Source organism: Oncorhynchus nerka, linkage group LG4, assembly GCF_034236695.1.
Source record: "Oncorhynchus nerka isolate Pitt River linkage group LG4, Oner_Uvic_2.0, whole genome shotgun sequence".
Lineage (NCBI taxonomy): Eukaryota > Metazoa > Chordata > Actinopteri > Salmoniformes > Salmonidae > Oncorhynchus > Oncorhynchus nerka.
The window spans coordinates 82,476,629-82,499,524 of record NC_088399.1 but is presented as its reverse complement, the minus strand read 5'-3'; the positions used below and the strand labels follow the sequence as shown (position 1 = coordinate 82,499,524).

The 22,896-nt window shown below is 48.2% G+C and overlaps 1 pseudogene; it reads right to left on the bottom strand.

Moving 5' to 3' along the window:
- The window catches only part of LOC115128817 (potassium voltage-gated channel subfamily H member 8-like), a 149,057-nt pseudogene extending 126,799 nt beyond the window's left edge, over positions 1 to 22,258 (bottom strand).
- Between the last annotated feature and the right edge of the window lie 638 nt (positions 22,259 to 22,896).

The window sequence follows — 22,896 nt, the reverse complement described above, 5'->3', positions numbered from 1 at the left end:
ACCATGTTTTCCTCCCTCCTCTTCACCATCATCTCCTCCTCCCTCCTCTCCACCATGTTTTCCTCCCTCCTCTTCACCATCATCTCCTCCCTCCTCTTCACCATGTTCTCCTCCCTCCTCTTCACCATGTTTTCCTCCTCTCCCATGTTTCACCTCTTCATCTTCTCCTCCCTCCTCTTCACCATGTTTTCCTCCCTCCCTTCACCATCTCCCTCCCCTCCTCCCTCCTCCTTCACCATGTTCTCCTCCCTCCCTCTTCACCATCTTCTCCTCCCTCCCCTTCACCATCTTCTCCTCCCTCCCTCCCATCTCCTCCCTCCTCTTCACCATCTTCTCCTCCCTCCTCTTCACCATCTTCTCCTCCCATCCCTCCCTCCACCATCTTCTCCTCCCTCCCCTCTTCACCATGTTCTCCCTCCCTCCTCTTCACCATGTTTTCCTCCTCCCCTTCTTCACCATATTCTCCTCCCTCCTCTCCTCCCTCTTCTTCACCATGTTCTCCTCCCTCCTCTTCACCATGTTCTCCTCCCTCCTCCCTCCTCTCCTCTTCACCATGTTTTCCTCCCTCCTCTTCACCATCTTCTCCTCCCTCCTCTCCCACCATGTTTTCCTCCCTTCCTCCCTCCTCTTCACCATCATCTCCCTCCTCTTCACCATCTCTCCTCCTCCTCTACCATGTTTTCCTCCCTCCTCTTCACCATCATCTCTCCTCCTCTTCACCCTCCTCCCTCCTCTTCACCATGTTCTCCTCCCTCCTCTTCACCATGTTTTCCTCCTCTCCACCATCTCACCATCTTCTCCTCCCTCCACTTCACCATGTTCTCCTCCCTCCTCTTCACCATGTTCTCCTCCCTCCCCTTCACCATGTTCTCCTCCTCTCCCATCCCTTCACCATCTTCTCCTCCTCTCCCATCTTCCTCCCTCCTCTCCACCATCTTCTCCTCCCTCCTCTCACCATGTTCTCCTCCCTCCTCTTCACCATGTTCTCCTCCCTCCTCTTCACCATCTTCTCCTCCCTCCTCTTCACCATGTTCCATCCTCTCCCTTCACCATCCTCCCTCCTCTCCACCATCCTCTCCCATGTTCCATCTTCTCCTCCCTCCTCTCCACCATCTTTTCTCCCTCCCTCCCATCTCCTCACCATGTTCTCCTCCCTCCTCTTCACCATGTCCTCCCTCCTCTTCCTCCCTCCCTCCTCTTCACCATCTTCTCCTCCCTCCTCTTCACCATGTTCTCCTCCCTCCTCTTCACCATGTTTTCCTCCTCTCCTCTTCACCATGTTTTCCTCCCTCCTCTTCACCATCTTCTCCTCCCTCCTCTCACCATGTTTTCCTCCCTCCTCTTCACCATCTTCTCCTCCTCTCCTCTCCACCATGTTTTCCTCCCATGTTCTCTCCCTCCTCTTCACCATCTCCTCCTCTTCACCATCTCCTCCTCCTCTTCACCATGTTTTCCTCCTCTTCACCATGTTTTCCTCCTTCCATGTTTTCCTCCCACCATGTTCTCCTCTCCTCTTCACCATGTTTTCCTCCCTCCTCCCCATCCTCCTCCCTCCATGTTTTCCTCCCTCCTCTTCACCATGTTCTCCTCCCTCCTCTCCCATCCTCCCTCCCTCTCCACCATGTTTTCCTCCATCTTCTCCTCCCTCCCACCATCTTCACCCTCCTCTTCACCATGTTCTCCTCCCTCCCTCTCCTCCATCTTCACCTCCCTCCTCCCTCTTCACCATCTTCTCCTCCCATCCTCTTCTTCACCATCCTTCCTCTTCACCATCCCCTCCTCCTTCACCATCTCCTCTCCTCCACCATCCTCCTCCACCATGTTCTCCTCCCTCCTCTTCACCATCTTCTCCTCCCTCCTCTTCACCATGTTTTCCTCCCTCCTCTCCATGTTTTCCATCCCTTCACCATCCTCCCTCCTCTTCACCATGTTCTCCTCCCTCCTCTTCACCATGTTCTCCTCCCTCCCCTCACCATCCTCCCTCCTCTTCCATCTTCTCCTCCTCTCTCCTCTTCACTCATCTTCTCCTCCCTCCTCTTCACCATGTTCTCCTCTTCACCATCCTCTCCTCTTCCACCATGTTCTCCTCTCCTCTCCACCATCTTCTCCTCCCTCCCTCTCTTCACCATGTTCTCCTCCCTCCTCTTCACCATCTTCTCCTCCCTCCTCTTCACCATGTTTTCCTCCCTCCCTTCACCATCTTCTCCTCCCTCCTCTTCACCATGTTCTCCTCCCTCCTCTTCACCATGTTTTCCTCCCTCCCCTCTCCTCTTCCTCCATGTTTTCCTCCCTCCTCTTCACCATCTTCTCCTCCCTCCTCTTCACCATGTTTTCCTCCTCCCTCCTCTTCACCATCTTCTCCTCCCTCCTCTTCACCATGTTCTCCTCCCTCCTCCCACCATCTTCACCCTCCCTCCTCTTCATCTTCTCCTCCCTTCTCCTCCCTCCTCTCCACCATGTTTTCCTCCCTCCTCTTCACCATGTTCTCCTCCCTCCTCTTCACCATCCCTCCCTCCTCTTCACCATGTTCCTCTTCACCATCCTCCTCCCTCCTCTCTTCACCATCACCATGTTTTCCTCCCTCCTCTTCACCATCTTCTCCTCCCTCCTCTCCACCATGTTTTCCTCCCTCCTCTTCACCATGTCTCTCCTCCCTTCACTGTTTTCCTCCCTCCCCTTCCCCATTCACCATCTCTCCTCCCTCCTCTTCACCATGTTCTCCTCCCCTCCTCCTCCACCATGTTCTCCTCCTCTCCTCTTCACCATCTTCTCCTCCCTCCTCCTTCACCATCTTCTCCTCCCCTCTTCACCATCTCCTCTTCACCATCTTCTCCTCCCTCCTCTTCTCCATGTTCTCCTCCCTCCTCTTCACCATCTTCTCCTCCCTCCTCTCCACCATGTTCTCCTCCCTCCTCCTCCATGTTCTCCTCCCTCCTCTTCACCATGTTTTCCTCCCTCCCCTCTTCAAATCAAATCAAATTTATTTATATAGCCCCTTCTACATCAGCTGATATCTCAAAGTGCTGTCACCATGCCTAAAACCCCCTCAAACAATCCTCTTCACCATCCTCTCCTCCCTCCTCTTCACCATCTTCTCCTCCCTCCTCTTCACCATGTTCTCCTCCCTCCTCTTCACCATGTTGTCCTCCATCCTCTCCACCATCTTCTCCTCCCTCCTCTTCACCATGTTCTCCTCCCTCCTCTTCACCATGTTCTCCTCCCTCCTCTTCACCATGTTCTCCTCCCTCCTCTTCACCATGTTCTCCTCCCTCTTCACCATGTTCTCCTCCCTCCCCTTCACCATCTTCTCCTCCCTCCTCTTCACCATGTTCTCCTCCCTCCTCTCCACCATCTTCTCCTCCCTCCTCTTCACCATGTTCTCCTCCCTCCTCTTCACCATCTTTTCCTCCCTCCTCTCCACCATCTTTTCCTCCCTCCTCTTCACCATGTTTTCTCCCTCCCTCCTCTTCACCATGTTCTCCCTCCTCTTCATCATCTCCTCCTCCTCTTCACCATGTTGTCCTCCCTCCTCTCCACCATGTTCTCCTCCCTCCTCTTCACCATGTTCTCCTCCCTCCCCTTCACCATCTTCTCCTCCCTCCTCTCCACCATGTTTTCCTCCCTCCTCTTCACCATGTTCTCCTCCCTCCTCTTCACCATGTTTTCCTCCCTCCCCTTCACCATCTTCTCCTCCCTCCTCTCCACCATGTTCTCCTCCCTCCTCTTCACCATCTTCTCCTCCCTCCTCTTCACCATGTTCTCCTCCCTCCTCTTCACCATGTTTTCCTCCCTCCTCTTCACCATGTTTTCCTCCCTCCTCTTCACCATCTTCTCCTCCCTCCTCTCCACCATGTTTTCCTCCCTCCCTCTTCACCATCATCTCCTCCCTCCTCTCACCATGTTTTCCTCCTCCTCTTCACTCTTCACCATCATCTCCTACCTCCTCTCCTCACCATGTTCTCCTCCCTCCTCACCATCTTCACCATCCTCTCCCTCTCCACTTCACCATCTTCTCCTCCCTCCTCTTCCACCATGTTCTCCCTCCTCCACCATCTTCACTCCTCACCATGTTTTCCTCCCTCCTCTTCACCATGTTCTCCTCCCTCCTCTTCACCATGTTCTCCTCCCTCCCTCTTCACCATGTTCTCCTCCCTCCTCTTCACCATGTTCTCCTCCCTCCTCTTCACCATGTTTTCCTCCCTCCTCTTCACCATGTTCTCCTCCCTCCTCCCTCCACCATGTTCTCCCTCCCTCCTCTTCTCACCATCTTCTCCTCCCTCCCTTCACCATCTTCTCCTCCCTCCTCTTCACCATGTTCTCCCTCCCTCCTCCCTCCTTCACCATGTTCTCCTCCCTCCTCTTCACCATCTTCTCCTCCCTCCTCTCCACCATCTTCTCCTCCCTCCTCCTCCCTCCTCCATGTTCTCCTCCCTCCTCTTCACCATGTTCTTCCCTCCTCCCTCCCCTTCACCATGTTCTCCTCCCTCCTCTTCACCATGTTTTCCTCCCTCCTCTTCACCATCTTCTCCTCCCTCCTCTTCCACCATGTTTTCCTCCCTCCTCTTCACCATCTCCTCCCTCTCCTCCTCCTCCCCACCATGTTCTCCTCCCTCCTCTTCACCATCATTCTCCTCCTCCTCTTCACCCTCTCCCTCCATCTTCTCCTCCCTCCTCTTCACCATGTTCTCCTCCTCCTCCTTCACCATGTTCTCCTCCCTCCCTTCACCATCTTCTCCTCCCTCCCCTTCACCATCTTCTCCTCCCTCCTCTTCCTCCCTCCTCCTTCACCATCTTCTCCTCCCTCCTCTCCACCATCTTCTCCTCCCTCCTCTCCACCATCTTCTCCTCCCTCCTCTTCACCATGTTCTCCTCCCTCCTCTTCACCATGTTTCTCCTCCCTCCTCTCCACCATCTTCTCCTCCCTCCTCTCCACCATCTTCTCCTCCCTCCTCTTCACCATGTTTTCCTCCCTCCCTCCATGTTTCCTCCACCATGTTTTCTCTCCTCCCTCCTCTCCACCATGTTTTCCTCCCTCCTCTTCACCATGTTTTCCTCCTCCTCTTCTCCTCCTCCCTCTTCACCATCTTTTCCTCCCTCCTCTTCACCATGTTTTCCTCCCTCCTCTTCACCATCTTCTCCTCCCTCCTCCTCTTCACCATGTTTTCCTCCCTCCTCTTCACCATCATCTCCTCCCTCCTCTCCACCATGTTTTCCTCCCTCCTCTTCACCATCATCTCCTCCCTCCTCTTCACCATGTTCTCCTCCCTCCTCTTCACCATGTTTTCCTCCCTCCCCTTCACCATCCTTCTCCTCCTCTCCACTGTCACCATGTTCCTCCCTCCCTCACCATCTTCTCCTCCTCCTCTTCACCATGTTCTCCTCCCTCCTCTTCACCATGTTCTCCTCCCTCCCTTCACCATCTTCTCCTCCCTCCTCTCCACCATCTTCTCCTCCCTCCTCTTCACCATGTTTTCCTCCCTCCTCTTCACCATGTTCTCCTCCCTCCCCTTCACCATCTTCTCCTCCCTCCTCTCCACCATCTTCTCCTCCCTCCTCTCCACCATCTTCTCCTCCATCCTCTCCACCATCTTCTCCTCCCTCCTCTTCACCATGTTCTCCTCCCTCCTCTTCACCATGTTTTCCTCCCTCCCTCCCTTCACCATCTTCTCCTCCCTCCTCTCCCATCTTCACCATGTTCTCCTCCCTCCTCTTCACCATGTTTTCCTCTCCCTTCCTCTCCTCCCTCCTCTTCACCATGTTTTCCCATCTCCCTCCTCTTCACCATCTTCTCCTCCCTCCTCTCCACCATGTTTTCCTCCCTCCTCTTCACCATCATCTCCTCCCTCCTCTTCACCATGTTTTCCTCCCTCCCCTTCACCATCTTCTCCTCCCTCCTCTTCACCATCTCCTCCCTCCTCTTCACCATGTTTTCCTCCTCCTCTTCATGTTTTCCTCCCTCCTCTTCACCATGTTTTCCTCCCTCCTCTCCTCCATGTTTTCCTCCTCCTCTTCTCCATGTTCTCCTCCCTCCTCCTCTGTTTTCTCCTCCTCTTCACCATGTTTTCTCCTCCCTCCTCTTCCACCATGTTCTCCTCCTCCTCCACCATCTTCCTCTTCACCATCCTTCTCCTCCCTCCTCTTCACCATCTTCTCCTCCCTCCTCTTCACCATCTTCTCCTCCCTCCTCCTCCATGTTACTCCTCCCTCCTCTTCACCATCTTCTCCTCCCTCCTCTCCACCATGTTCTCCTCCCTCCTCCTCCATGTTCTCCTCCCTCCTCCTCCATGTTCTCCTCCCTCCTCTTCACCATGTTTTCCTCTCCCCTCTTCAAATCAAATCAAATCAAATTTATTTATATAGCCCTTCGTACATCAGCTGATATCTCAAAGTGCTGTACAGAAACCCAGCCTAAAACCCCAAACAGCAAACAATGCAGGTGTAAAAGCTCTTCACCATCCTCTCCTCCCTCCTCTTCACCATCTTCTCCTCCCTCCTCTTCACCATGTTCTCCTCCCTCCTCTTCACCATGTTGTCCTCCATCCTCTCCACCATCTTCTCCTCCCTCCTCTTCACCATGTTCTCCTCCCTCCTCTTCACCATGTTCTCCTCCCTCCTCTTCACCATGTTCTCCTCCCTCCTCTTCACCATGTTCTCCTCCTCTTCTTCACTCCTCTTCACCATGTTGTCCTCCTCCCTCCTCTCCACCATCTTCTCCTCCCTCCTCTTCACCATGTTCTCCTCCCTCCTCTCCACCATCTTCTCCTCCCTCCTCTTCACCATGTTTTCCTCCCTCCTCTTCACCATGTTCTCCTCCCTCCCCTTCACCATCTTCTCCTCCCTCCTCTCCACCATGTTTTCCTCCCTCCTCTTCACCATGTTCTCCTCCCTCCTCTTCACCATGTTCTCCTCCTCCTCTTCACCATGTTTTCCTCCCTCCTCTTCACCATGTTTTCCCTCCCTCCTCTTCACCATGTTCTCCTCCTCCCTCTTCACCATCTTCTCCTCCCTCCTCTCCACCATGTTCTCCTCCCTCCTCTTCCCTCCCCTTCACCATGTTCTCCTCCCTCCTCTTCCTCTCCACCATGTTTTCCTCCCTCCTCTTCACCATCTTCTCCTCCCTCCTCTCCACCATGTTCTCCTCCCTCCTCTTCACCATCTTCTCCTCCCTCCTCTTCACCATGTTCTCCTCCCTCCTCTTCACCATGTTTTCCTCTTCCTCCCTCCTTCACCATGTTTTCCTCCCTCCTCTTCACCATCTTCTCCTCCCTCCTCTTCACCATGTTTTCCTCCCTCCTCTTCACCATCTTCTCCTCCCTCCTCTTCACCATGTTTTCCTCCCTCCTCTTCACCATCATCTCCTCCTCCTCTTCACCATGTTCTCCTCCCTCCTCTTCACCATGTTCTCCTCCCTCCCCTTCACCATCTCCTCCCTCCTCTTCACCATCTTCTCCTCCCTCCTCTTCACCATCTTCTCCTCCCTCCTCTTCACCATGTTTCTCCCTCCCTCCTCTTCCCTCCCATGTTCTCCTCCCTCCTCTTCACCATGTTCTCCTCCCTCCTCTTCACCATCTTCTCCTCTTCACCATCTTCTCCTCTCTTCTCACCATGTTTCCTCCTCCACCATGTTTTCCTCCTCCTTCACCATGTTCTCCTCCCTCCACCATCCTTCCTCTTCACCATGTTTTCCTCCCTCCTCTTCACCATGTTCTCCTCCCTCCCCACCATTTCTCCTCCTCTCCCTCACCATGTTTTCCTCCCTCCTCTTCACCATGTTCTCCTCCCTCCTCTTCACCATGTTTCCTCCCTCCTCTTCACCATCTTCTCCTCCCTCCTCTCCACCATGTTCTCCTCCCTCCTCTTCACCATCTTCTCCTCCCTCCTCTTCACCATGTTCTCCTCCCTCCTCTTCACCATGTTTTCCTCCCTCCTCCCCATCCTCCCTCCTCTTCACCATGTTCTCTCCTCCCTCCTCTTCACCATCTTCTCCTCCCTCCTCTCCACCATGTTTTCCTCCTCCCTCCTCTTCACCATCATCTCCTCCCTCCTCTTCACCATCTTCTCCTCCCTCCTCTTCACCATCTTCTCCTCCTCCTCTCCTCTCCTCCCTCCTCTTCACCATGTTCTCCTCCCTCCTCTTCACCATGTTTTCCTCCCTCCTCTTCACCATCTTCTCCTCCCTCCTTCCTCCCATCTTCTCCTCCCTCCTCTTCACCATGTTCCCCCTCCCTCCTCTCCCCATCTTCTCCTCCTCCTCTTCACCTCCCTCCTCTCCCACCATCTTCTCCTCCCTCCTCTTCACCATCTTCTCCTCCCTCCTCTCCCATCTTCTCCTCCCTCCTCTTCACCATGTTTCTCCTCCTCCTCTCCCTTCACCATCTTCTCCTCCCTCCTCTTCACCATTTTTCTCCCTCCCTTCCTCTTCATGTTCCATCTTCTCCTCCCTCCTCTTCACCATGTTTTCCTCCCTCCTCTCCACCATCTTTTCCTCCCTCCTCTTCACCATCTTCTCCTCCTCCTCTCCACCATGTTCTCCTCCCTCCTCTTCACCATGTTTTCCTCCCTCCTCTTCACCATCTTCTCCTCCCTCCTCTCCACCATGTTTTCCTCCCTCCTCTTCCTCACCATCTTCTCCTCCCTCCTCTTCACCATGTTTTCCCTCCTCTTCACCATGTTTTCCCTCCCTCATCTCTCACCATGTTTTTCCTCCCTCCTCTTCACCATCTTCTCCTCCCTCCATCTCCTCCCTCCATGTTCTTCCTCCTCCCTCTTCTCCTCCCTCCTCTTCACCATGTTTTCCTCCCTCCTCTTCACCATCTCCCTCCTCTTCACCATCTTCTCCCCCTCCTCTTCACCATCTTCTCCTCCCTCCTCTTCACCATCTTCTCTTCCTCCTCCTCCTCTCACCATGTTTTCCTCCCTCCTCTTCACCATCTTCTCCTCCCTCCCTCCCTTTCACCATGTTCTCCTCCCTCCTCCTCTTCACCATGTTCTCCTCCCTCCCCTTCACCATGTTCTCCTCCCTCCTCTTCACCATGTTTTCCTCCCTCCTCTTCACCATGTTCTCCTCCCTCCTCTCACCATGTTTCCTCCCTCCTCTTCACCATCATCTCCTCCCTCCTTCCACCATGTTTTCCTCCCTCCTCTTCACCATCATCTCCTCCCTCCTCTTCACCATGTTCTCCTCCCTCCTCTTCACCATGTTTTCCTCCCTCCCCTTCACCATCTTCTCCTCCCTCCACTTCACCATGTTCTCCTCCCTCCTCTTCACCATGTTCTCCTCCCTCCCCTTCACCATCTTCTCCTCCCTCCTCTCCACCATCTTCTCCTCCCTCCTCTTCACCATGTTTTCCTCCCTCCTCTTCACCATGTTCTCCTCCCTCCCCTTCACCATCTTCTCCTCCCTCCTCTCCACCATCTTCTCCTCCCTCTTCTCCTCCCTCCTCCCTCTCCACCATCTTCTCCTCCTCCTCTTCACCATCCTCCCTCCCTTCACCATCTTCTCCTCCCTCCTCTCCTCCCTTCACCATGTTCTTCCTCCCCTTCTCCTCCTCTTCACCATGTTTCCTCCCTCCTCTTCACCATGTTTTCCTCCCTCCCCATCTCCTCCTCTCCACCATGTTCCTTTTCCTCCCTCCCATCTCTCCACCATCTTCTCCTCCTCCTCTCACCATGTTTTCCTCCCTCCCCTTCACCATCTTCTCCTCCCTCCTCTCCACCATGTTTTCCTCCCTCCTCCTCCATGTTTTCCTCCCTCCTCTTCACCATGTTTTCCTCCCTCCTCTCCTCCATGTTTTCCTCCCTCCTCTTCACCATGTTCTCCTCCCTCCTCCTCCATGTTCTCCTCCCTCCTCTTCACCATGTTCTCCTCCCTCCTCTCCACCATCTTCTCCTCCCTCCTCTTCACCATCTTCTCCTCCCTCCTCTTCACCATGTTTTCCTCCCTCCTCTTCACCATGTTTTCCTCCCTCCTCTCCACCATGTTTTCCTCCCTCCTCTCCAGCATCTTCTTCTCCCTGCTTTCCACCTTTCCTATCTTCTCCTTACCTGTCGATCCCAGAATTCCATATGTCTTTGTACCCGTCCACCCCCCACCTTCTCATCCTCTCCCCCTCTCTCTCCCCCTTTCTCTCTCTTCCCATCCTCCGTTCTCGGTCTCTCTTCCTCCTCTCCCTCTCTGTATCTGACTCTCTCTTTCTCTCTTAACATCTCTCTCTCTCTCTCTCTCTCTCTCTCTGTTCTGGATCTCTTTGCCTAATTGCTCAAGTGTAACAGCCAATAGATCATCACACTCTATCTGACAGCTGAGTGAGAGTCCCCACAGGGAAGGAAATAGGGAGGAGAGAGAGAGAGAGAGAGAGAGAGAGAGAGAGAGAGAGACGAAGGGAGGAACAGAGACAGAATTGAGGGAAAAAGACAGAGAATAAGGTAAGGAGAGGAAATACAGTATGTAGAAGAAGGACCGAAAGAGGGAGGAAGGGGATATGGAAAGTTGAGAGAAGAGATTTAAAAGAGGAATAGAGAATGAGATAGAATGAGAAAGTTAATTAAGGATGAAGGGGAAGAAGAACTAAAACGCTGACAGAGAAATAAAAGAGGTATGGAAAAAGATGAAAACAGGGGTGGAAAAGGAGAGGAAAGTCTAAGATGTCCAAGCGGAGATGGATAGATTAGAAGGAGAAGAGAGAAGAGAGGACAGAGGAATCCCCAACTGAAGGCTTGCGGCCACACCCCCTCATCACCTCCACCCATTTTGCATCTCAAACAGCACCTTATTCTGATCCCTGCAGGATTTCCCAGCGATTTGGTGTCACGCCCTGACCTTAGAGATCCTGTATTCTCTATTTTGGGTTAGGTCGGGGTGTGACTAGGGTGGGCATTCAAGTTTCTTTATTTCTGGTATGGTTCCCAATCAGAGGCAGCTGTCTATCATTGTCTCTGATTGGGGATCATACTTAGGCAGCCTTTCCCACCTGTTGGTTGTGGGATCTTGTTTGTGTATAGTTGCCTTTAGCACTGCATAGCTTCACGCTCGTTTTGTTCTTTATTGTTTTTTGCCGGTTCACGTAATAAAGATGATGAACCCAAACCACGCTGCATTTTGGTCCGATTCTTACAACACCGTTCGTGACATTTGGTGTGATATTTACAGGCAAAAATGCTTGATTTTGCTACAGCAATTCTGACATTTTGCATGGCAATATGCAATGATTTTGTCCAATTTGTCAAGAAAACACGCTTAGGAAAGAGGTCAGGTTAAATTGATCCTACACCCGAGCTCAGGGACATGTTCTCCTAGAGAGAAAAATAGAAACAAGCAATCTGCCTTGTGCTAAAAGGAGATCCCCCGTACAGACACACACACACACAGTCACACACACACACACAGTCACACACACAGTCACAAACACACATGTCATATCCCAGGTCCAAAGTCATTCCTCAGCTCACTGCTAGGTGGGTCAGGACAGGGGAATCTGAGTTACAAAGCACAGCATCAGGTATACAGTACCTCGCTCCCAATACTCTTCTGAACAAGATGGGGGAGTTCTCAACCACATTCTACTCCACTCTGCCCCAGATTTTAGTTTTATAACACACACACAGAAACTCAGATGCATACACACACACACACCCCTCCTTGACACCCCTATCCCATCCTGAACACCAAATACCTCAGCTATTTACAGAATGCTTGTGATTTGTGAGGTGAACGATTCTGGGGTAGAGAGGGATAGATAGCGAAATGGAGTGAAGGAGAGATTGACAGTGAGAGACAGAAGGACAAAGAGAGCTGTAGGGAGAGATTAATGGATGGACAAGAGGAGAGAGGGAGGGAAAGGAGAGAGAGAGGTCTAAACAGAGGGAGTGGAAATAGAGGAGAGGAGGAGAAGATGTTCTGGAGGCTTCCATCACATTCATCCATCTGAGAAAAAGACAGAGCACACTAGCGGTGTTAGGCGAGGTCAAACAAAGTAACCTCGGTTACAGTCACAGCAGTTAACCAAGGCTACAGTCAAACCAAAGTAACCAAGCTCACAGTCACAGCAGTTAACCAAGGCTACAGTCAAACCAAAGTAACCAAGCTCACAGTCACACCAGTTAACCAAGGCTACAGTCAAACCAAAGTAACCAAGCTCACAGTCACACCAGTTAACCAAGGCTACAGTCAAACCAAAGTAACCAAGCTCACAGTCACAGCAGTTAACCAAGGCTATACAGTCAAACCAAAGTAACCAAGCTCACAGTCACACCAGTTAACCAAGGCTACAGTCAAACCAAAGTAACCAAGCTCACAGTCACACCAGTTAACCAAGGCTACAGTCAAACCAAAGTAACCAAGCTCACAGTCACAGCAGTTAACCAAGGCCACAGTCAAACCAAAGTAACCTTGGTTACAGTCACAGCAGTTAACCAAGGCTACAGTCAAACCAAAGTAACCAAGCTCACAGTCACACCAGTTAACCAAGGCTACAGTCAAACCAAAGTAACCAAGCTCACAGTCACAGCAGTTAACCAAGGCTACAGTCAAACCAAAGTAACCAAGCTCACAGTCACACCAGTTAACCAAGGCTACAGTCAAACCAAAGTAGCCAAGCTCATAGTCACAGCAGTTAACCAAGGCTACAGTCAAACCAAAGTAACCTCGGTTACAGTAACAGCAGTTAACCAAGGCTACAGTCAAACCAAAGTAACCAAGCTCACAGTCACACCAGTTAACCAAGGCTACAGTCAAACCAAAGTAACCAAGCTCACAGTCACACCAGTTAACCAAGGCTACAGTCAAACCAAAGTAACTAAGCTCACAGTCACAGCAGTTAACCAAGGCTACAGTCAAACCAAAGTAACCAAGCTCATAGTCACAGCAGTTAACCAAGGCTACAGTCAAACCAAAGTAACTAAGCTCACAGTCACACCAGTTAACCAAGGCTACAGTCAAACCAAAGTAACCAAGCTCACAGTCACACCAGTTAACCAAGGCTACAGTCAAACCAAAGTAACCAAGCTCACAGTCACAGCAGTTAACCAAGGCTACAGTCAAACCAAAGTAACCAAGCTCACAGTCACAGCAGTTAACCAAGGCTACAGTCAAACCAAAGTAACCAAGCTCACAGTCACAGCAGTTAACCAAGGCTACAGTCAAACCAAAGTAACCAAGCTCACAGTCACACCAGTTAACCAAGGCTACAGTCAAACCAAAGTAACCAAGCTCACAGTCACACCAGTTAACCAAGGCTACAGTCAAACCAAAGTAACCAAGCTCATAGTCACAGCAGTTAACCAAGGCTACAGTCAAACCAAAGTAACCTCAGTTACAGTCACAGCAGTTAACCAAGGCTACAGTCAAACCAAAGTAACCTTGGTTACAGTCACAGCAGTTAACCAAGGCTACAGTCAAACCAAAGTAACTAAGCTCACAGTCACAGCAGTTAACCAAGGCTACAGTCAAACCAAAGTAACCTCGGTTACAGTCACAGCAGTTAACCAAGGCTACAGTCAAACCAAAGTAACCAAGCTCATAGTCACAGCAGTTAACCAAGGCTACAGTCAAACCAAAGTAACCTCGGTTACAGTCACAGCAGTTAACCTAGGCTACAGTCAAACCAAAGTAACCTCGGTTACAGTCACAGCAGTTAACCAAGGCTACAGTCAAACCAAAGTAACCAAGTTCACAGTCACACCAAGGTAACCAAGGCTACAGTGAAACAGAAACAACAGTTGATTCTATTACAGTCACACAAAGTGAACCAGGGTAATCAATATTAATGATAATCAAAGATAATCAGGGTAATCAATGTTAGTACAGACATTCTGGAGGGTAGCTTACTCATTTCCAGCTGATCAGGTGATCATCCCTATGCATGATGATTTCAATCCTCTCTTCACTAATCCATTATCACAGTACAACATCTATCTTGAGGGAGATGCGATAACACAATCATCTTCACTAATCCATTATCACAGTACAACATCTATCTTGAGGGAGATGCGATAACACAATCATCTTCACTAATCCATTATCACTGTACAACATCTATCTTGAGGGAGATGCGATAACACAATCATCTTCACTAATCCATTATCACTGTACAACATCTATCTTGAGGGAGATGCGATAACACAATCATCTTCACTAATCCATTATCACAGTACAACATCTATCTTGAGGAGATGCGATAACACAATCATCTTCACTAATCCATTATCACTGTACAACATCTATCTTGAGGGAGATGCGATAACACAATCATCTTCACTAATCCATTATCACTGTACAGCATCTATCTTGAGGGAGATGCGATAACACAATCATCTTCACTAATCCATTATCACTGTACAACATCTATCTTGAGGGAGATGCGATAACACAATCATCTTCACTAATCCATTATCACTGTACAGCATCTATCTTGAGGGAGATGCGATAACACAATCAAAAATATGCACACATACACACACAGCTCTTTCAACTAGAATCCTCTCATGCTGAGTAACTGAAGAGCGCAAATCATTAGACAACCCCTCAGCTTTAATCATACTGTAGCTTTCCTCTCTTATCACCAAATCGCACTGGCTCATATCACTAGAAACATTACATTTGTTCAATTCCTGTAATTTGTAAGGAAGTTGCCTATCTCTCTCTGTTTCTCTCACTCTTTCTCTCTCTGGATTCCCCTCTCTCCCGTCTCTATGACTATCTGACTTCCTCTCTGCCTCATCAGAACCTCCCTCTCTCCCGTCTCTATGACGATCTGACTTCCTCTCTGCCTCATCAGAACCTCCCTCTCTCCCGTCTTTATGACTATCTGACTTCCTCTCTGCCTCATCAGAACCTCCCTCTCTCCCGTCTCTATGACTATCTGACTTCCTCGCTGCCTCATCAGAACCTCCCTCTCTCCCGTCTCTATGAGGATCTGACTTCCTCTCTGCCTCATCAGAACCTCCCTCTCTCCCGTCTCTATGACGATCTGACTTCCTCTCTGCCTCATCAGAACCTCCCTCTCTCCCGTCTCTATGACTATCTGACTTCCTCTCTGCCTCATCAGAACCTCCCTCTCTCCCATCTCTATGACTATCTGACTTCCTCTCTGCCTCATCAGAACCTCCCTCTCTCCTCGCTCTCACTAACTATCGAATCCATTCCCCCTATTTTGAATCCATTTTCTTTCCCTGTTTTCCCCCCTTCTCTCTCTTTCTAATTATCTCCTTCCCCCCTTATCTGTCTTTCTCATTATCCCCTTCTCCAGCTCTCTTTCCTTCTCTCTATTCCCCTCGTGAACAATTAATAAAGTCTAAAAATGGCTGAGTGGGTCTCGGCCCAGACTTGCGTTAGTGAAACCCCATTTGATGATCATTTTCAACACTCCATTAGAGGTGATGATTAGGATTCCGAATTGCACTAATTAGGCTCGTTACCGAAGCGGAATGTCCACGGCGACCAACAGGACTCCAGAGCTCTAGGAAGAAGCCACATTTCTATGGAACTTCCTGAAGTTCCTAGAAAAAACAGAAGAGACTCCCCATTTAAATGTTCAGTTGCCATACTCTATTGTAACCTTAGAATGAGGCCAATGGCTGAGTGCTGACAGTGTCTCCTGAGGGTGTCTCCTTAACAGCCTTCTTTTAGCCATGTCGTTTCTTACTGGCATTGCACTGACTTGTGTCACTTGTGTCGTCACCATTCTAGGTGTCTTTCATATACATAAAGCAATAAAAGTGTAAGAAATGTGTAATAACAACGTAATGTTCATTCATAGTGTTTCAAGGTGTGACTTGGGTCAAACTAATCACATTAAAGTGGGAAGAATACAGAGGAGGCTGGTGGTAGGCGCTATAGGGGGGCGGGCTCATTGTAATGGCTGGAATGGAATATATGGAACGGTATTGAACACATCAAACATGGAAACCATATGTTTGACTCTGCTACATTTACTCCATTCCAGCCATTACAATGAGCCCGTCCTCCTATACCTCCCCCCACCAGCCTCCACTGGAAGGATACCACTTAGAAGATTGTTTTAAAGTTTTCAAACTTCATAATTACCTCAGAAAGTAATCATGAGGTCAGAGGTCAATACTTAGAGACATAGGTTGTGTCTCAAATGGTACCGTATTCCCTATATAATGCACTACTTTTGACCAGGGACCATACAGCTCTGGTCAAAAGTAGAGCACTATAAAGGGAATAGGGTTTCATTTGGGATGCAGTCATAAGATCACACAGTACCGTTCCACTTCACCGAGAGGTGATTCACTGTGATCTCTATGAGTATGTTTACATGCACACTAATAATTCGATATTAAACTGATTATGGCAGCAGGATATGTATGGCATTAGTCAGGGAAACACGGTCAAGGTCAAAACAAGGTCAAAATCGAAGTAAGAATACGCCGATTAGAACACTTGGTATTCTGATGAATCTTTCTAATTATTAGGACATTTCATTTGACACAGTCGGCGTTCCAGCGGTGTCTTTGATCTGCACATGTGCCAGCACCGTTAGCGCAAGCCTCCCTTTTATAAGTGAAGTGAGCTTGGAAAAGCTTAAAGTATGCATTTTATAAATAGTTTTCTTATACAAACTGTCAGAACACACAATCAAAATAGACTTTGCGAAAACAACATGGTCACTGTGGTAGAACATTTAGTTTGATTGACGATTTTATGGCTTTATCAAAAGTCCCACCAGGTAGCCTGATTTCAGATGTGTCCATGTAAACAGAATTATTAGGGAATCGTTCTTCTCGCAAAGCATGAGCCAGAACTGAGCCAGACCTGTGCCAGACCTGAGCCAGACCTGTGCTAGACCTGAGCCAGACCTGAGCCAGACCTGAGCCAGACCTGTGCCAGACCTGAGCCAGACCTGTGCCAGACCTGAGCCAGAACTGAGCCAGACCTGTGCCAGACCTGAGCCAGACCTGAGCCAGACCTGTGCCAGACCTGAGCCAGACCTGTGCCAGACCTGAGCCAGACCTGTGCCAGACCTGAGCCAGACCTGTGCCAGACCTGAGCCAGACCTGAGCCAGACCTGTGCCAGACCTGCTTTAAACACTCATTTACTGTCCTCTAATCCTCCGGCGAATCTTCCAACGGCTCAATTAGAGAGTTTCTTTAAAGAAAAGTTAATCAATGGATGGTCCTGCTCTCTTCTCATAACACACACACGTAAAGACACACACACACACACACACACACACACACACACATATATAGACAAACACATATAGACACACACACATATAGACAAACACATATAGACACACACACAAACATACACACACACACAAACATACACACACACAGACACATATAGACACACATACACATATAGACACACACACCCACACAAACACACACACACGCACACACACATGAAAGTACAGACACACACACACACCTATATGAGAAAGCGTGTCAGTGCTTAGCTGTAATTACCTACCTGGTGTTGCTGAGAGCGGAAAATCTGCAGAACGGTCGTGACAGAAGAGCACGATGGGAAATATTACACAGCATTCTACTAGGAGTTTGGGTAAACAATTTAGGCAATTAACTATCTCCAATGTTAACCACTGAAGTTACATGTTAAGTTGGAGTCCTATTGTACACAGTATGTAGTCATATTGTACACAGTATGTAGTCATATTGTACACAGTGTGTAGTCATATTGTACACAGTGTGTAGGCATATTGTACACAGTGTGTAGGCATATTGTACACAGTGTGTAGTCATATTGTACAGACCTATTGTACACAGTGTGTAGTCATATTGTACACAGTATGTAGTCATATTGTACACAGTGTGTAGTCATATTGTACACAGTGTGTAGGCCTATTGTACACAGTGTGTATGCCTATTGTACACAGTATTGTACACAGTGTGTAGTCATGCACAGTGTGTAGGCATATTGTACACAGTGTGTAGTCATATTGTACCTGTGTAGACCTTTTACACAGTGTGTAGTCAAATTGTAAACAGTGTGTAGTCAAACACAGTGTGTAAACAGTGTGTAGCCTATTGTACCATTGTGTATGCCTATACACAGTGTGTAGGCCTATTGTACACAGTGTGTAGTCAAATTGTAAACAGTGTGTAGGCCTATTATACACAGTGTGTAGGTCTATTGTACACAGTGTGCAGTCAAATTGTAAACAGTGTGTAGGCCTATTGTACACAGTGTGTAGGCCTATTGTACACAGTGTGTAGACCTATTTTACACAGTGTGTAGTCAAATTGTACACAGTGTGTAGTCAAATTGTACACAGTGTGTAGGCCTATTGTACACAGTGTGTAGGCCTATTGTACACAGTGTGTATGCCTATTTTACACAGTGTGTAGGCCTATTGTACACAGTGTGTAGACATATTGTACACAGCGTGTAAGCCTATTTGTAACGCTCGTCATCATAAGGAATAGTGGAATAGTGGACCAAAGCGCAGCGTGATAAGTGTTCATGATTTTATTCATCAAAGAAACACTCAAACAAAAGTAACAAAATGAAAAGCGAACCGTTCTGTCAGGTAACAGAGACTAAACAGAAAATAACTACCCACAAAACCCATGTGGGAAAAAGCTACCTAAGTATGGTTCCCAATCAGAGACAACGATAGACAGCTGTCCCTGATTGAGAACCATACTCGGCCAAAACAAAGAATGAGCTCGCACTGGAGACACCGTGCGCTTCACCGCATAACACGGTGCCTGACCAGTACCACGCTGCTTCCGGTAAGCACGGGGAGTTGGCTCAGGTCTATCGCCTGACTCCGCCAAAAAAGTTTTTGGGGCTGCCTCTCGTGCCTGCTGCGCTGCCTTGCCTCATATCGCCACCTCTCAGCTTTAGCTGCCTCCAGTTCTTCTTGTGGGCGGTGATATTCCCCAGCCTGTCTCCAGGGTCCCTGTCTGTCCAGTATCTCCTCCCATGTCCAGGAGTCCTGACGTCTCTGCTCCTCCCTACCACGCTGCTTGGTCCGCTTGTGGTGGGTAGTTCTGTAACGCTCGTCGTCGTAAGGAATAGTGGACCAAAGCGCAGCGTGATAAGTGTTCATGATTTTATTCATCAAAGAAACACTCAAACAAAAGTAACAAAATGAAAAGCGAACCGTTCTGTCAGGTAACAGAGACTAAACAGAAAATAACTACCCACAAAACCCATGTGGGAAAAAGCTACCTAAGTATGGTTCCCAATCAGAGACAACGATAGACAGCTGTCCCTGATTGAGAACCATACCCAGCCAAAACAAAGAAATACAAAACATAGAAAAAGGACATAAAATGCCCACCCAAATCACACCCTGACCAAACCAAAATAGAGACATAAAAAGCTCTCTACGGTCAGGGCGTGACACTATTGTACACAGTGTGTAGTCATATTGTACACAGTGTGTAGGCCTATTGTACACAGTGTGTAGGCCTATTGTACACAGTGTGTAGGCCTATTGTACACAGTGTGTAGTCATATTGTACACAGTGTGTAGTCCTATTGTACACCGTGTGTAGGCCTATTGTACACAGTGTGTAGGCCTATTGTACACAGTGTGTAGGCCTATTGTACACAGTGTGTAGGCCTATTGTACACAGTGTGTAGTCATATTGTACACAGTGTGTAGTCCTATTGTACACCGTGTGTAGGCCTATTGTACACAGTGTGTAGGCCTATTGTACACAGTGTGTAGTCCTATTGTACAGTGTCTCCCATGTTTAAGCTAGGTCTGAATGTGAGTCAGTGTATTCCACATTTCAAAAGTGAGAAATGACTTGTAACTGAAATAACATAACATATCGCAAAACTTGACTGGATGATGATCATGATGTCACATGATCGTTGATATTTTCTTATGATGTACCAGCTAGACGTGCACTAGCACCCATGAAGAGGGCTCTATTCATGAGATGGCCTTTTCAATGTCCCCCGGGTCCAATTTTGTGTGCTCACACACACGCACGTGTGGTCATTTCAGATCCTGAGTCAGATCCTCAGTTGGCAGGTTTTGTCTCAAAATCAACAAACTGAAGTTTGAACTATTAGAGTCAACTGGAAGTCTTGACATGAAAACAACAATGTTTACCAATTATCTTCTGCAGCCCCAGGTGTAAACCAGTTTACATACAGTCTGAGGACACTTAGTAGAACCTGTAGGGGACACCTGTCCTGTCGCATATTGTTACAAGGTTGAGTCCATTATTTTCAATGAAGACCTCTATACGGGCCAATCCAAACAATGTCAGCCAGTTGACAGTTCTTCCCTCTTCCTGTTCATCTGGGCCCACATCTCTGGTCAGACCAGGGCACCAGCCACCAGACCCAATTTGTCTGGTCAGGCTCCACTACTTCCATTTTTCCCCCGTCCAGTTCGAACCCCTGTTAATACAGAGGTTCCTGGATGCTGCCGCTCAAGGACATTGGTGTATTCATTCGGGTGCTGTAGTGAAGCTCACTGCAGTACTGTATTGGTTATTAAGCCTCAATTCCATAGCGGGACCATTAAGATGTGGGATTGTGTGCGTCCCAAATGGCACCCTATTCCCTTTATAGTGCAGTATAATAAAGGAACAGGGTGACGTTTGGGACATGGACGTAGCTACCTGCTGTCCCTCTGAAACAGCTTCAAATCTATCCTACCCTCCATATCTGTAGCATGGTGTGACACTCAATCGTCCGGCCAGTTGTTTATGAAGTCTGGAATAAAGCGGTATGGAGGATTGTAGTCCGCGGCAACGCCATATGATTTAGAGTAATTTATCAACTCACACAGCAGAAGTAGAGCAATGAAAAACAGCTTGTTCCTTCCAGGAAAAGGAGACATACCGTGGCAGGCTACCTATATAAGCCTGTCTGGTTTTGACCGATTACAGTAAGACAAAGTGGGAGCCACCACTGAAGAAGATTGTATATCAGTTAAGATTGAGTGTTATTATTAGGGTGACTTGAAATGAGCAATGCTGAGACACACTAAATAATCGTAAATACGCCAACAGTATAGGCCTAACCCTGTTAGTCTAGGCTACCCAAAGTGAGCGCCATCTCCTTGTCCGAATATGACATGGTATGACAATTCCATAAGGAGATGGCAAGAGAGCAGAAACATATCTGGGACCAGGCGACTTCTGGCCCAGCCTAATTGTAGAGTTAATGCAGTAGAACAAGCAACATTAAACTGCACTCTAAACTAACAGACTTCTCAGAGACAAAGGTTGGTTATATCAACACCCTGGTCCGTGACTGCAAATGAGTTGCTTTTCGAGAGAGAGAAAGCGGCCGTTCTAAAGAGCCCTGTGTGTGCCTCTGCCTGGGGAAGCGAACCCACCTGCTGTAGGTGCCGCCGACCAATTAATTCATTTGGATAGATGTGACTGCTACTGTCATAGAGCTTCACCGCGGGACTTGGCAGTCAGACAGCGGAAATAAGAAATGTTCATTTTACTTCATGTGTTTGTCTGAATATATCACTATCACAACTGTTTTTGTGTAAGGATTAATGACTGTTGGTAAAATGTGTCATATTGGAACAAGGATATTTGTTAACTTGCTTACAAAGTAAACTATTCTATAGGTTTAGAAATGTAACCTTAAATTATTGTTGTCTAGGAGCACTTGAGTGTGTGCGCGTCAGAAACGGTTTATTCCATGCGTAACTCTGTGTTGTTGTTTGTGTCGCAATACTTTGCTTTATCTTGGCCAGGTCGCAGTTGTAAATGAAAACTTACCTGGTTAAATAAAGGTGAAATAAAACATTTAAAAAGGGGGAAATTCTAGTGAGGTTGATTCGCTGTCCGTGGTGCTGAACTTTGCAGCGCGAGTAGACCAATAGGTTAGCGCTGTGCCAACAAATGCCAACAAATTGAACAAGTCTTTTAACTAGGCTATAGCATAGACCACAGATATAGCATATAGCCCTGGGCACCATGAGCAACTAAACATAAGCTATTCCATTTGAAGAGAAAAATAACTTTTCAAAATATATCCTACCTAAATTAACTTGCTCTACTGTTACTTTGTGATTTGATTTCACTGGCTGTTTTGGAAGAAATATACAAATTATGACTAAAAGCCTTAATTGATTTAGCAATATCCATAAATCTAAATCTTAGAAAGCAAGTGCAACAAACGGGTTGGGACTGAACGAATAGCCTAACAGGATATAGGTTAAGGTCCCATTAAGCATCAAAGAGAAAGAGAACAAACTTACGCGTGCCGTCAAACCTTGTGGCTATGGTGTCCAGAAACGTGTTCTGTGGCGCAAGTAATCCTTTCATCACAGGCATTTTCCCTCCCTGTTGTCCAAGTCCCCATCAAAGTCACGGAAGAGTAGGTGTGAGCCGACCTAATATGTGTGAGGCGCGCACGTTAACAACGATTCGCCGGAGTCGTCCGCGATACATCAGTGGAATCCGATTTCTATCGAGTGTAGAGTGTGTGTGAGAGAGATGCGCGCTCACTGGAACCGTGTGTGAATGTGGGTATGTGTGTGACAAGTGGATGTGACGCCTGCAGGTGCAATTCAGGTGACAGCTACTCCGCGACGCCCGCGAGAAAGCCAGACGCGAGAACGAGCTTTCTGTCAGCAGTTTCATTATTATGTCAATGGTTTCAATGATCATCATTTCTCACTGTGCAATGACGGAGGCGATCAATCAAACTATGTGTTCAAGCAAATTATTTAAACTGTCTGAAAGGGTGAATATGTTGCAGCCAACTAGGAAACGTACTATTTCTATCTCTTATTTTTCTCTAGGCTACTTTTTCGATCTTCAATGCAGTATGTTCGTTCTCGTCAGAAAAGTAATAAATAACGTTCAACTTTGAATAAAAGAAAGTAGCCTACAGCTTGAACATAACAGTGGTCTATAAAATGTATCCCAAATACATTAAGAATGCCGGTTCTCGATTGAAATATCTATAC